This window comes from Delphinapterus leucas, chromosome 3, assembly GCF_059928025.1.
Source record: "Delphinapterus leucas isolate spDelLeu-1000000601 "Yukka" chromosome 3, BTC_Dleu_Yukka2, whole genome shotgun sequence".
NCBI classification, from domain to species: domain Eukaryota; kingdom Metazoa; phylum Chordata; class Mammalia; order Artiodactyla; family Monodontidae; genus Delphinapterus; species Delphinapterus leucas.
Genome location: NC_143131.1, coordinates 154,005,896 through 154,022,490, shown reverse-complemented (window position 1 = coordinate 154,022,490; position 16,595 = coordinate 154,005,896). Strand labels below are relative to the sequence as shown.

Sequence of the window (16,595 nt, the reverse complement as noted above, 5' to 3'; positions counted from 1 at the left end):
TATGACAAAAACTCTCCAGAAAGTGGGCATAGAGGGAACCTACCTCAACATAATAAAGGCCGTATATGACAAACCCACAGCAAACATCATTCTCAATGGTGAAAAACTGAAAGCATTTCCAGTAAGATCAGGAACAAGCCAACGGTGTCCACTCTCACCACTATTATTCAACATAGTTTTGGAAGTTTTAGCCACAGCAATCAGAGAAGAAAAAGAAATAAAAGGAATACAAATGGGAAAAGAAGAAGTAACACTGTCACTGTTTACAGATGACATGATACTATACATAGAGAATCCTAAAGATGCCACCAGAAAACTACTAGAGGCAATCAATGAATTTGGTAAATTTGCAGGATACAAAATTAATGCACAGAAATCTCTTGCATTCCTATATACTAATGATGAAAAATCTGAAAGAGAAATTAAGGAAACACTCCCATTTACCACTGCAACAAAAAGAATAAAATATCTAGGAATAAACCTACTTAGGGAGAGGAAAGACCTGTATGCAGAAAACTATAAGACACTGATGAAAGAAATTAAAGATGATACCAACAGATGGAGAGATATACCCTGTACTTGGATTGGAAGAATCAATATTGTGAAAATGACTATCTACCCAAAGCAATCTACAGATTCAATGCAATCCCTATCAAATTACCAATGGCATTTTTTACAGAACTAGAACAAAAAATCTTAAAATTTGTATGGAGACACAAAGAACCCCGAATAGCCAAAGCAGTCTTGAGGGAAAAAAACGGAGCTGGAAGAAACAGACTCCCTGACTTCAGACAATACTACAAACCTACAGTAATCAAGACAATATGGTACTGGCACAAAAACAGAAATATAGATCAATGGAACAGGATAGAAAGCCCAGAGATAAACCCACGTTCCTATGGTAAACTAATCTATGACAAAGGAGACAAGGATATACAATGGAGAAAAGACAGTCTCTTCAATAAGCGGTGCTGGGGAAACTGGACCGCTACATGTAAAAGAATGAAATTAGAACACTCCCTAACACCATACACACAAAAAAACTCAAAATGGATTAGAGACCTAAATGTAAGACTACACACTATAAAACTCTTAGAGGAAAACATAGGAAGAACACTCTTTGACAGCAAGATCTTTTTTGATCCACCTCCTAGACTAATGGAAATTAAAAAAATAAATAAACAAATGGGACCCAATGAAACTTAAATGCTTTTGCCCAGCAAAGGAAACCATAAACAAGACAAAAAGACAACCGTCAGAACGGGAGAAAATATTTGCAAACAAATCAACGGACAAAGGATTAATCTCCAAAATATATAAACAGCTCATGCAGCTCAATATTAAAAAAACAAACAACCCAATCCAAAAATGGGCAGAAGACCTAAATAGACATTTCTCTAAAGAAGACATACACATGGCTAAGAAGCACATGTAAAGCTTCTCAACATCACTAATTATTAGAGAAATGCAAATTAAAACTACAATGAGGTATCACCTCACACCAGTTAGAATGGGCAGCATCAGAAAATCTACAAACGACAAATGCTGGAGAGGGTGTGGAGAAAAGGGAACCCTCTTGCACTTTTGGTGGGAATGTAAATTGATACAGCCACTATGGAGGACAGTATGGAGGTTCCTTAAAAAACTAAAAATAGAATTACCATATGATGCAGCAATCCCACTACCGGGCATATACCCAGAGAAAACCATTATTCAAAAAGACACATGTACCCCAATGTTCATTGCAGCTCTATTTACAATAGGCAGGTCATGGAAGCAACCTAAATGCCCATCGACAGACGAATGGATAAAGAAGATGTGGCACATATATATTACTCAGCCATAAAATGGAACGTAATTTGGTCATTTCTTGAGACATGGATGATCTAGAGAGTGTCATACAGAGTGACGTAAGTCAGAAAGAGAAAAACAAATATCGTATATTAATGCATATATGTGGAACCTAGAAAAATGGTAGACTTGAACTGGTTTGCAGGGCAGAAGCTGAGACAAAGATGTAGAGAACAAACGTATGGACATCAAGGGGGGAAAGCAGCGGGGGTGTGGGGGTGGTGGTGTGATGAATTGGGCGACTGGGATCGACATGTATACACTGGTGAAAAATAAATAAATAAATCTAACCACTTATGCTTTAAATAATGCCAAGGGAAAAAAGTTGCTTAAAAATATTCACTTAGAGCAGCAGTAATTGACCTATCGCCATTTGCTGGGTACCAGGGAAGCTGATATTTAGCCTTTCCAAGAATGTAATAGATAACTAATATCACAAACCAGACATCTATTCTATTCTGGCAGTAGCACCAAGGGTTTTATCCTGCAGAAATCTTGGACCAGCTTCCCTCCAAGTTTTCAGTCTCAAAATTTTAGGCTGGATAAGCTACCTCTCTCCCAGAGAAGTCATTGGCTCTGAGACTGCCACAGAAACAAAGCATACTTTTCTCTATTTGCCTATTTGCCATCCAGACTGTCCTGAAACTTGAGATCACTGCTGGGAACAAGGGTGTAAAAACTTCTTATTCCTCCCTCTTCCCAAGTCCATCAAACATAAAATCTTTGTTATACTGCTTTAGTCAACTTATGTTACCCCTATTTGTGCAATGGGTTAAAAATAAATATGGTAGAGATTATTGAAATAAAATCATAAACTAAACATTAATCTTCAATTATGAGAAAATTTCCATAAAATACTCATTATGAGCTTGAGACTCTCTGGACACTCTAAGAAATGAGTTAATTTTTCCTTATGGGAAGTAAAGAGGATTGACCAAACATGAATTTTTCCTTTTAAGGAAGAAGCACATGATTTGATATGTGTGTAGCTTTCCAGAAGGTAGGTCTTATGTACTATCCCAAAGGAAAAGAACACGTACATTTTGAAGAACTCCTTTGAAAAACATCTCTTTGATTAGAAATGATGTTTGCTTCTTTTCAAAATATTTCTTGGGCTTCCCTGGTGCTGCAGTGGATGAGAGTCCGCCTGCCGATGCAGGAGACACGGGTTCGTGCTCCGGTCCAGGAGGATCCCATACGCCGCGGAGCAGCTGGGCCCGTGAGCCATGGCCACTGGGCCTGCGCGTCCAGAGCCTGTGCTCCGCAACGGGAGAGGCCACAACAGTGAGAGGCCGTGTACCGCAAAAAATAAAATAAAATAAAATAAAGTAATAAATAAAAATATTTCTTATACAGAATAAACAGAAATCTACCTCTTAGGGTACCAAATGTGGGAAGAGAGTTGTGATTCTCTATCATCACGGGTCCTTGAGAAATGTTAGGGATAGAGTCAATCACTTTCCTTTTGACCTTAGAATTGTACCCTATAAGCCATACAAAGACTCCCCAGTAAGGCAAAGACACCTCTATGAGATCTACCCTCAACCATCAACAATGTAGGTTCTGGAGCTAAAATGGTGAATACTACAAGGGATCTCTCCTTCAAGAAGAGAGCTTATAGAAGTATGAAAATATCCATTTATTGCTTGTTGCTTTATTTGAAGGAACTCTAAGGCCAATTCAAAATGTAGTCTAACATAAAGAGGGGGGAGGCAACCCCAAGTTTCCAGAAACTAAATACTTTCTCTTTCACAAATGAGGAAATGTAAATGAGAGGCCTCATCAGGATAGCCCCCACGTTTCCCCAAGTCTAGTGTATAATCTCTCAATGACAAGTGAAATATTTTGTCTTAGAACTGTTAAAAATATACCAAAAATGTCAACCCAGTATGGATAAAAGTAAGTTCAACTAAGGTTTTTAAAGTAAGCATTTTACAGGTGGTAATCTAAGGAAGATGCATAGTTTTCCATGCAATACATCTTTCTTTTCCACACATGACTGCTAAACAAACAACTGAACCTGAGACTGATATAACAGAAATAAAGGCTCAAGTCCCAGGAAGACTACAGTCACCCTCTACTGCATGCAAGTAAAAACACATCTACAATAAAATGTGAATTCTAGAAGTAAGTTTGTTACAAACAGAACTATCCATTCTTACCCCAGCCCCAAGACCTTCCCCCTCACCATAAGTCTTTCCTATTTCAGGTCAGGACAACAGTGTCCACCCAGCTACTGAAATCCCCAAAATAGAAAGCATCTAATTATTCTTTTTCAATAACCATCCACCCCAACTCAAAGAATAAGTTTTGTGTAACATTTGAGTTTTTATTTTCATAACGTCAGAACAAAATTGGTAATCATCAACCCATCTCACAATCTACCTGTATACGTGGCTCTCACAGATGCCATAAACATATTAGCTATATCAATCAATAAATCTATGCTTCTTTCTTTGTGAAGTTTTCAATTTGTCAACCAAAACTCTGTTTTCATCTATAATTCCTCTAAAATAGTCACATTCAAAAAATGATTTATAAGAAATTAAAATATTTGTTAAAGTTTGCCAGGCCTGGCATAATATTTTTTAAAAAGTCTTACAAAATAAACGTTAGATGAACTTATTTTTTGTAAATTAATTGTGTCATTTAATCTTCATGATTTATATTTTCAATGTTAATAATAACTTATACAAATGATACCTTAAAATCAATTAATGTTATATGAGTACAAAAAGTGCTTGCACAGATACAGCTCTGGAAATGATATTATATCGTTACCTTTTTTGACTTATGAATCACAATTTTCTAAATATTTAAACTGCACCTTTGCCAAAGATGCAATGTTTCTTTTTCCTTGTCAGTGAAGTACGTTTTCTTCTTCCTTGACAAGACAAAAAATGAACCACTCCAATTTATGAGTCATGAGCTAATCTTTTTTAAAAGACAGTTTTAGAATATAACTTCAAGTAAGTTTCCTCTAAGAATTAATGAATTACAATCTCTCAGAACCTTAGTCACTGAAGTATACACTTCTGAGAATAGAGGCAATGTATGAATTTGCTTAGAAACACTCAATGATATCTTTCATTATTGACAAACTAATTCTGTTGTACACAAAGTGTCTAAAATTTTACTAAATGGCTTGTGGAAGCTCAAAGACTGATCATTAGAAATTCTCCCTTCCACTAGGAGGATGCAATGTTCTTGGGGCTGAGGTATAAAATGAATCATTTGACATTTGAATTCATAATTGTACTGGCAAAATTGATTCTGGGTATTTCACATGAGAGTCCAGGATTTTTCTGGGAAATTGGCATCATATGAAATGAAATGTGTTAATGTCACATTATTAAATACAGAATTCGGGAGCACAACTTTACAGTAGTTTGTGTGAAAATGTATGGGTGTTCATCTGCCCAGGAGAGCAATATGAGCCATTGGTGAGAACTGTGCTAAAAGATCATTTTTAGGAAAAAGTAAAGCTATGATTCTCATACAGATATAAAAAGGAATGCACATTAAAGATTTTACTTTACTTAGATGAGGAAATCAAGCAGATGTTGTAACTGAATGAAGGGAAAAGGAAGAAAAATTCATATGGAGTAAAGGAATGTTGAAATTAATTGCAAATGTGGACAAAACCAGTTTTCCACAGAAAAAAGGTACTCAATTAAAATCACTACTGCACAGAGAAGAGTTTATATATCTATTAGTTACCTGCAACTTACAAAGAGGTGCAAAATAGCTCAGAGACAAGAAACAGAGCTAGAATCTGATAACCAAGAAGGGAAATCTAAGAAGCCTGCATTAAAAAAAAGTACGTGTGTGTGTGTGTGTGTGTGTGTATATATATATATATATATAGAGAGAGAGAGAGAGAGAGAGAGAAAGGATGCATAGTTTTTCACTGAATACATTTTTTTCTACACATGACTGCTTAATAAACAACTACAACCTGAGGCTGATATAATAGAAATAACGGCTCAAATTCAAGGGAAACTACTGTTACCCTGTACTGCATATAAGTGAGAACACATCTAAAACAAAATATAAATTCCAGACATAATTTTTTCAAAACCAGAACTACCCATTTGTCCCCAGCCCCAAGACCTTTTCTCTCACCCTAAGTCTTTCCTACTTCAAGTGAGGACAGCGTTGTCCACCCAGCTACTCAAATCCCCAGCTAGGAAGTGTCCAATTCTTCCCTTTCAATCACCATCCGCCCCAACTCTAAGGCAAGACAATGCATCATCAAGTCCTTGTTTGAACATGATAATCTCTTTTGGTTTACTGGAAGCCTCTCACTAGTCCCCAGACTCTACTCTTGCCTCCCCACAATTCATTTTTCTTAAAACAGCCAGCGTATTCTTTTAAAAATGAGATCAGATCAAGTCTCTCCACACTCAAAACCAATAGATAGCACTAGGATTTAGAATAAAATCCAAATCCCTTTTATGGGGCATCCTAAGGCCCCAGAATATCTGTCCCTGCCTATGTCCCTAACTTCAATTCTTCTCATTTGCCCGCTTATTCAACTTAGTCCTTATTTATTGGAATCCTCTTGATCCTTTGATCACACCAGCCTGGCTCCCATCTTTGCACTAACATTTTCCTTTATTTGGCTCTCTCTTGTCCCAGATTTTTGAATGCCTGGCTCCTTTTTTGTCTTTCAAAGGCAATTTCCTCAGGGATAACTTCTTGCTCCATTCAATATAATATAATGCTCAAGAACACTGTTTTTTATTTTATTTTTTTCATGGCAACTTACTGCTGAATAAAATTTTAAATTATTTCATGAATATCACCTATGTCCCTGCCCTAATAAGCAAATTACCTAATTTCAAGGACTGTATCTTTTTTGTTCATGACTGTACATAAACACACAATAAGATTCTAATACTGTTGGCCATCAGTCAATATTAGCTGAGTGAATTATACTTGTTTTCTTTCTTCAGGGAAGTGGATAAAGTACATTTTTCTGGCGTATGATGAAAGTCCTAGAATTTGTGATAGATAAGTTCAGACTACTGAGGGAAGTCTGATTTAGAGAAAAGAGTAACTTAGAAGATCTGCAGGTATGTTAGCTTTAGGGCTAATGGGGAAGAGGAATTAGACTCATTTTCTTAGGTCTATCAGCATCTAATTCAAGAAAGACTAGCAGGAGTTTATTTATTTATTTATTTTTTGTGATACGCGGGCCTCTCACTGTTGTGGCCTCTCCTGTTGCAGAGCACAGGCTCCGGACGCGCAGGCTCAGCGGCCGTGGCTCACGGACCCAGCTGCTCCGCGGCATGTGGGATCTTCCCGGACCTGGGCACGAACCCATGTTCCCCGCATCAGCAGGCAGACTCTCAACCACTGAGCCACCAGGGAAGCCCAGGAGTTTATTTTTAAAGAAATCAGAATAAAGTCAATGCTGGGGAAATGCTGTAGGCTTTACAATGATAGCAAGAGAAGCTCCCCTACGTAACAGTGAGAGCTGGAATCAATGTCTCCAGTTTAGCCTGAGTATACATCTGATAGAGAAACATCAGCTTTCTGATTTGTTATACGGAGATAACAGTCTTATATTCTTGTTTCTATTCTATTTAGTTGTATAGATCCAAGGAGATTATTTATGAGGATATACTTTGAAAAATGAAATACAGTGCTAACATGAAGCACCACTGTCATTAAACCCATCACTTAACCTCTAAATCTCCATTTCCCTATTTAAACTATCTCAAAATGCCTCTCCCTCTGCTTTTTGAGTCAGAGGTAAATGGAAAAGATTTTATTTTGCTGCTGATGGTAGCAATACAGGTTGCATTAGAAATGAATGGGATGGAAGGACTCTGTTGATTTTGTTTAACCCTGCAATCGGATCCACAAATGCACAGGGCATTCACCGAGTGGAAATTTATGCCTCCAACTAACAGTAATAAGGTAAGTTTACTTTAAAAATGATATTTGGGGAGTGTTCAATTACTGTGAAGTTATGCCCCCAACCAAAACGTCATCCAGTTCCCTAGAATCATCCACATGTCTTCTGAAAAGGTTTCCTCATTTGCCTCATCCTTCTGGCTTGACTGATGGCTCCCACCCAGCCTAATCACTATCACAAAGCATATGTTGGTTTAGGCAATAACAGACCTTCATAGATCATTTACTGGATTCTCCCTTGACGTAAATTGTTATTTTTCTTTGTTTCTAGCAATAATAATACCGGGCACTGTGTAAAAACTAGCTACCATTGACTGAATGATTGCCAGGTTTTCAAGCACTGAGCTAAAAGCTCAACGTGCATTAACAATGATAATAACATTTGAGACAGACACTGTCACAAGTGCTTTGCAGTCATTATTAGTAACTCATTTCTTTCTCAAAAAACCCTGTGAAGCAGATACAATCTTCCCAAATTTACAAAACAGAAAAGTGAGGCACGATAATATTCCAGAACATGACAGCATTCACAGAACTGGTTACGTGGTTAAGTTGCACTGGAGCTGTGATGGAAGCTCTTAAATGTCTTGCCACAATGCTGGAAAGCAGTTATTGTCTTCAGTAGAAAGATACTGAGATCAATTCTCAAAATTCTGAAGTGACTGGCCCTATTTGCATAGTAAAGACTATGTGATAGGCCAAGGACTCTGTTAAAGTAACCAGATTAGGTCCAAGATGGAATCACTCATGCTAAGCCCCACATCAGCAAACCAAAATTTATCTAAGTTTCCCTACCTGGGCTCTCCAAGCAAAGGAAGGCCCAGGTCAACCAACCAATCATGCTTGCCTGCTTACCAAACCCTTATCCAGCTCCTTGTTGCATATAAGGAAAGGAACTCTCATTAACCCATTAGCAAATGACCAGTATATCGTCCTTGACCCTGCTCACTTTGGTCTATAAAAAGCTCTCACCTTGTACTGCTCTTCAGAGCTCCTTTCTACCTGCTAGATTAAACAGTACCCAAGTCATGAATCACTGAATAGAAGTCAACTAGATCAGTAAGTTATCTGTAGAAAATTTTATTTTAACAACTCTACGGCGATCCTTTCCAAATCCATGATCTCAGCTCTTCCACATGCCTCACGAGCTTTATATCGTGAGAGAACGCTGTGACCTCAGTTTCCTCAGGAAAGTGACTCCTCTCTGCCTAATCATATCATAAGGGAAACCAGGGCTAGAATCAGTAAATGTTTCCCAACAAATAGAACTAAACAGTAAAGTGTTTTAATCCCAGCACATCATTCATTCTAATCACTATATTCTCAGGGGCAAGTACTCAGCAAGCTGTGTGGGAATGACATGCACTGTTTCCATTAAAGTCATAACAGAATCTGTGCACAACACTCCTTCTCACTCCTTCGAAAACAGCTCCCTTGCTCCTCTTCTGGTGAATATTAGCATCTACAATGTGTTCTGCTTTGCCTCTGCATTCCTGGTCTGAAACTCTTTTCTGGAAAAAAGGCTTACAAAGAGTTCCTGGAAGTAAGAATTATAGACCCCCAGGGTACCTAAGGATAGGAAACTCACAAATTAATCCAATATGTAATTAGTTTTTTCCTTTTTCTCAGAGATAATAAAAATTAAGTGTTCTCACAAATATAGTAACTGAATATCCAAAACAATATTACTGAATCATGTTGGCTTAAAATGTACATGATAGAAGACTCACTTGATTTTTGTCATCAATTAAAAGTTATTAAGTATTAAGGAAATTATATTTTATTTTTTTGGTCTGAACATGTTTTATGATTCCTATCTAATCACATCTCCTTCTAAAAAAATTATCTACCTTTTTTAGAGACAAGAGCTAACATGTCCATGTTTTATTTTATAATCATAGCTGATACCTTGTGAGTCATAGTTGTTCGGGTTGGACTAAGGAACTTGAACCCTTGGACTGGCAGAAGGCTGTGCTTTGTGGAGCTTAGTTCAAAAATAGGCTTCACCATTCATATCTTTCCCTGGGAATCTGGAAGGGTGTAATTGAGAGATTAGATAGTTAGAAACGGTAATAAAATAGTTTTTGAATAAAAAGGCAATAATTAATCTCAAACCCTTTACTTCTCGTATGGCAGAATTTTTCAACTTTGGCACTACTGATATTTGGGGCTAGAAAAAATTTTTTTAATTTTTACTTTATATTGGAGTATAGTTGATTAACAATGCTGTGTTAGCTTCAGGTGTACAGCAAAGTGACTCAGTTGTACGTATACATGTATCTACTCTTTATCGAATTTTTTTTCCCATATAAGTTATTACAGAGTATTGAGCAGAGTTCCTGGTGCTATACAGTAGCTCCTTGTTGGTTATCTATTTTAAATATAGCAGTATTATTATTGTTATTTTTAACGCGGGTTGTTACCTGGTGCATTGAATGATGTTTGGCAGCATCCTTGAACTCTAATGACCAGAAGCCAGTAGAATCTCCTTCTTCAGTCCTGACAATCACAAATGTTTTCTGACATTGTCAAATGTCCCCTATCAAAATCACTTCCAGTTGAGAATCACTGCCTTATGGATCTTGAACCAGTAGATCAATATACATAGAAATCAAAAGGGAAAATTTAACAGCTGTCATTCTGGTAAAGCCAGAATACAGCTTGGAATTTAAAATCAAGACTTCTTTCAGGACTTTCCTGGTGGTCCAGCAGTTAAGACTATGCACTTCCACTGCGGGTTCAATCCCTGGTTGGGGAACTAAGATCCCCCATGCTGCGTGGTGCGGCCAAAAAAGAAAAAAAAAAGGATTTCTTTCTTTCCCTCTGAAGTGAAACTAGTGAGAAACAGAAAGAACAAGAGAATGAGAATAAGAACGAGTGGTAAATTCTTGGCAGCCCAGGTCCCAATTCCCTCAATCATATTAGTTACATATTCCCAAATGAAGGAGTTGCTCTGAGGAGAAAAGAGGAAAATGCTTTCCTTACCCCAACAGAGGCAAGGCTTCCTATGTTATACATGAGATTAAAATACAAGTTAGAGAAAAAAATGTGTGCTGTAGAAAGGGGACAAAGATAATCTAGGAGAAGTAACCTACGCAAATAGGCAAGCTGGACAATGAAGATGTAGAAAACCAGCGTCAGCAGATAAGTTCCAGAGGTTGGAATGGGGAATACAGCAGATGGACACAGAGCACCAAAGACTCAGAGAGGGAGCAAAATATTTCTCTCTATGCCTAAGCTTCCAGGTCCAGTCAGAGTCCATATGTAATTATAACAACCATTTGTCCACTGCAATAATCTGACTGAATTCTTCCTCGTAACCAAATGAGCCAGATTCAAACACTGATACTGCTATCATTTGTATGAAAAGAAGAGTAACTAGTCAATAATGTCAATCCAAATCTGAACCCATGTCATTTTTTTAAAAATTCAATTTTAATAGCTAAAAGGCAGGCTTGATTTTTTCGTGGATTTTTTTTTTTTTTTTTTTTGTAGTACGCGGGCCTCTCACTGCTGTGGCCTCTCCCGTTGCAGAGCACAGGCTCCGGACGCGCAGGCTCAGCGGCCACAGCTCACGAGCCCAGCCGCTCCGCGGCATGTGGGATCCTCCCGGACCGGGGCACGAACCCGTGTCCCCTGCATCGGGAGGCAGACTCCCAACCACTGCGCCACCAGGGAAGCCCTTTTTTGTGGATTTTTAAAGCAGTTTTGAGAGAGAAAGAAAAAGAATAAATGGCATTTTGCATCTTTCCTGGCATCCCAAGACCTTAAACAGCTTAAGACTAGGAGATAACTTCCTTTCCTCTACTGATTTTTCCCTTTTAGTTAGGTGCCTTTATAATAAGTTCAGTTATCTTTCTCTATTATATTTTTGTGAAAACTGCTTTTCTCTGCCAGAGATTGTATCTACTTCCTACACCCTTAAGAGATTCTATTTTCTTCTACAATTTTCAGTTCCTCAGAGTGCCTCTTCTAAATTTTCTAAATGTAGCACTGTAATCAAGGTTTCTAACTGTAAAAAAACAAAAACACAACAACAACAAACAGGCCTCAAGTTTCATATTTTTAGAACAATGACCAGGTGTTACTATGAAAAACCAGTTTCAGTTTGTCACTGATAAGACAAACTAAACTAAGAGGACTTTTTTCTTTACCCTCCCAAATGCGTTAAATGTACTATCCTCACCTCTATTTTTTTTCTTCCTTGCATTGCTTAATTCACCTTTTATGATGGCAAGCATCAGGCAGGTCTTAAAAAAAAAAAAAAAACAACTTCATCGTTTGCTATCATACGCCTTAAACAATGAGTCATCTAAAGAAGTGAACATTCTTGTTATTTCAAATCATTACTGAAAATTAGAAGCAAATGAAGCTAGAATATAAGTCTCAGAATTTTAAAAACTTGAGAAACATTAAAGAAAACGCAGTTCATCTCCCACTGTAGCTGGAACAAATAAACCCCAGAAAACTTTGCTCAAGGCCAAACAATAAGTAGGTCTGAGAGTTGAACCTAGATCATTTTACTCTAAATACTGTTCACCACTCTCTGGCCCTACCATTATAACACACTGTCTCTATGTCTTTCTCTACTGTGTCATATGTAGTCACCATGTAACTAAAAAGTATACTGAGGATTTAATTTTTCTATCAGGTAGGTTCACATTGAACCACCCTAGGCATTATGAGGGGAAAAATAGAAGCTAATATTTATTATCCACTCTGTGCCAGGCATTTGGCTAAGGAAACTGTATGCAAGTATCCCATTTAATCACCAAAATGTTTGCAATCTATGAAGTAGGCACCAAGGCAGTCTTACTCAGGGTTCAGCTGTAGAGCATAGAATCTTTCCTAGATACCTGAAGTAGAAAAGCTTATAATTAGAGAGAAGGGAAGCAACAGACCCTAGACTGAGGTTCTGGCCACACCAGGCTGCCACAACAGCTACTGCCTCTGCAATGGTGAGGAAGCAGATTCTCAAATCAGGAAACACCGCTGAAGCTGATGACTCCAGCAACTGAGAACCTCTGCCACCATCTGCACCAGAAAATTCCAAATCCATGTCCCCGTGAGAATGTGTGACTTGCAGAACTAAAATCACATCCAGAACCATAGCTGTAAAGGAGCTGGGGAACATCCTGAAGAGACTGGAAAGGGAAGAAGTATAGGAAGGCACACAAGAAAGCAGTGGGAGTGGATACTGCAAAAGTCAATATAAACAAATTTACAGAAAACTCCAAATGCCTTCTGAACAATTTCTGATCCTCAGGATCAAAATCCCCAAAAGTATAATAACATCACTTTTATAATAAAATAATGAAAATTAATTTGAAGACAATATTAGATTGAAAGTCACTGTAGGAGAGAAAGGGTTTCCTAAAAGAAAATTGTAATCTGGAAAAAAAAAAGAAGAAAGTGTTTCTTTTCTGAGTTAATGCCATGTTAATATAAGTCTAACTTCTAGAAGTAACTTGTAATTACAATCATTTATTTTATTTATTATTTTCTGCTTTTACTAAAATGAATTTAGTACATGGTTAGGTTTTGGATAGCTGCCATCCACACTAAAATGAACAGTAATGAAACTTGCTATTAGTGCTTTTAAGAGCATGCTAATGTTACTCATTAAACACTGGATGGATTGTTTCTCAGCCCATGTTCCATGGTGGCTGCATTTGATTATGTATATGTTGGCCGAAATGCTGGCAAATGACATGGACTGTCCTCCCAGAACACGCATGGAAATGAAATGTGTGCATCCTGAGGCGAGCTGGGTGAGAAAAGTTCGACACTTAATGAAATCAACAAAGAGCCTGTTTGTCAAGGGTGACTTGAAGTGTGTGTAAATGATCCTTGCCTCCATGAGCACGATGAGGTGATTTTACCATCAGTGATTTTAGGTGATTAAACACCTCTGGTCTGCTGCTCCCATTAAGGGAGATTATTCTTACTTTCATCCTTGCAACAAAGCTAAGGTTTATGCTTTATTAGGGAGTCTGTGGTGACTAGATGTGTCATTATCTGTCCTACCATCCACCACTGGGTTTAGAATTTTTACTTCAAAATGACCACCATTCACTCTTTCAGATTCCTTCTAGTTTACTATTTAATGTGTGCTTGTTCTGCACTATTCTCGATGGAGCTCATGCTGTTTATGTTTCCAGAGCTTCTTAAGACTCATCCTTGAATAAAGATTAGGAAAAAGTCATTTGCGTTTCCTCCAAAGAACAGCTATTAGATGGGTAATGGATCCTGGAGCTCAGGTTATTAAATATTCAACTGTCCTTCTGGATCATCAGGAGGTGCATATCCCAGTTTGACAGGGACAAAGTTAGCCTATAAAAGGACCCAATTTCTCTGGTTAAGGGCTGTGAATCTCATTTTATAGGGTATGCAAGAATGATCAATGATTTTATTTTCATTTAATCAAATTATATTCAGCCTCAAAAGCCTAATGGGCTGCTAGGAAATTCTGATCTCTGCCATTGCTGGGTGTATCACCTTCAGGGTTCACCCATAATTTAGGACATTCTAGAGAAAGAGCTTCATCTTGCAGTCTTCTGTGGCCACAGCAGAAATCCTCATTATGCAAGTCTATAATCTAAAAGCTATTTGATTTTACGCCATGTATGTACCTGGGGATGTACGCTGAGACTAGGAGCCTCTAGAATCTCACCTTCAAACTGCTTCCCATTCCTTCCAAAATCCTGTCACCATCAATGTGCATCCTCCAAAATTCCAATCCTAAACATAGGCACTTAGTATCATCTTTCCAGGATGCTCAGCCTTTAAAGATCAAAACCCAGGAGAGGAATATATCTTCCAGGAAATTTCTGCAAGTTAGCACTGAAATACAAGCCTGCCCTGAGACAAAAGAGCATAAAAGGTGCTAAGATACTTTTGTGAAATGTGGCTGGGGAGGATTCAGACGAGGAGAAAAGAATTAAGAAGAATTATTTCCATAAATTATTCTGAATACTTACTGTGTGCCAGGCACTGTTTTAAGTGCTATATTTGAATGGTGTTTTACTAAGCTCTCAAGATAAGTCCCAAGTGAGGATTAAATGAAACATCACTAATACATGCCAAACAACTATTTTAAGCACATTCGAAAGATCATTACCTCATATAATCACATAACAACTCTATCAGGTAGGAACTACTGTTATCACCAAATGAAGAACTAAGGCATAGAAAGATAAGTAAGGTGCTGAAAAGGGGTCACTGGACCTGTATGGAAGAATGTTTTTTAAACGGGACATTGGCCTTAAGCACTTGGAAATCTAAGATAAGCATTTTAAAGTTATTCCAAACAGGGCTACATGAATGGCCAGAGTGGGCAGCTTCTCTGTGCCAAAAGATACATAATCATAGATCAAAAAACAATTACCACTTTCAGTGTGTAAGATATTTTAACAGCTATTTTGTTCTAACAGTTATTAAAGTGAATATAGAACTGACTTATATCAGTGGTTTCACTTTTCATACTTAATTACCCAGTTACCCTTATAAAGCACTAAAGAAAATATGGGGGAGTCAAGATGGCAGAGTAGGAGGGCATGAAATTCGCATCTTGGCACAACTAGAGCACCTACCAGGCACCGGTAGGGGACCACGGACGCCTAAGGGGACGGGAGGAACCCCCAGCAACCAAGTACGACATGGGGCATGGGGAGAGTGAGTGGGGAGGAGAAGTGGAGGTGGGACTGGACTGGCGCCCCTGAGGGGCAGCTGGGGGAGAGGAAGAGATCCCACACCTGGAGGGGGAAATTGGGGGACCACTGGGAGGGCAGAGGATCAAAAGGGAGGGTGGCTAGGTTTCCCCTACTCTCTTGGGCCCCAGAAGCCTGATGAAATCCCGGACCTGACCCTCTGCCCACCTAAACCCCTCCAGCTGCGTGGGTCCTGACGGAGTGGGAGGGAGGAAAGGGGGATCAAAAGTAAAGGCCAGACCTCTGGGACCTGCACCCCTGAGGGGCAAATGGGTGGGGGTAGGAGTTCCTACACTCAGTGGGACCAGCCCACAGTTAGGGTCCAGCGGCGACTGTGGAGACCCTGGGGGAGACCATGGGGGAGGGCGTGGAGGAACAGAAAGGAACATGGCCAGCGCTTTCGCTGCCCACTTAGGCACCGGGGAGCCTGTTGGGCTCCCAGGCCTAATTCTCTGCCCTGGGAGCCTCCCTCCTACCAGGTAGATCCCAAGCCCTGCCCCTACACCCCCACCCAGGGCCCCACCTCTACACTCGGAGACCCCTTCTGAGACCCCCTCCAAACACCCTGGGCCTAAACCCCACACACACACCCTCACCCATGGCCCTACCTCCAAACTCCCGAAATCCACACTCCAGAGAACCCCTTTGGATGTGCTGCCTCTCCCATTCCGTGTAGGTCCTAGGCAGAGGCCCCACCACACACTTGAATGTTGCCCAGCCTAGTCCCCACACCCAAGGCCTTTTCTGGCTGTGTGGGTCCTGAGTCTAGGCCCCGCCCCACACTCAAACGTCACCACCCTGGCTAGGTCCTGCCCAACCCTAAACCCTGCCCCTGCCTAAGTTCCACCCCCCCACCTAAACTCCACCCCCAAGAGCCAAGGCCTTTTTTTTCCTTTTCTCTTCTTTTAGGTTGGGGTGCTGTTTTACCTTCTTCTTGATAATTCATTAATATAATTATTTTTTTCTAATAAACCTTTTATTTTTCTAATTTTATTTTATTCTCTATACTTTGTTATTGTTCTGCTCCTTTTGGGTTGTTCCCCCCCGCCACTTTTTTTTCTTGTTTCTGGTGTGGTTTTGTTTTCCCTTGTTGCGGTTGCAGTTGTTTCA

General features: G+C 39.1%; 1 long non-coding RNA gene across 3 annotated transcripts in view; it reads right to left on the bottom strand.

The window, feature by feature from the left end:
* Positions 1 to 16,308, bottom strand: part of LOC149749802 (uncharacterized) — a 73,404-nt gene extending 57,096 nt beyond the window's left edge. The window contains exons 1-4 of one of the 3 annotated variants that reach the window (XR_016392526.1): positions 16,094 to 16,308; positions 14,450 to 14,637; positions 10,200 to 10,610; positions 9,685 to 9,806 (exon numbers count right to left, since the gene is read on the bottom strand). This is a non-coding gene — a long non-coding RNA (uncharacterized LOC149749802). The remainder of the gene's footprint in view (positions 1 to 9,684; positions 9,807 to 10,199; positions 10,611 to 14,449; positions 14,638 to 16,093) is intronic. The other 2 variants (XR_016392528.1, XR_016392527.1) reach the window with 2 other exon arrangements.
* Between the last annotated feature and the right edge of the window lie 287 nt (positions 16,309 to 16,595).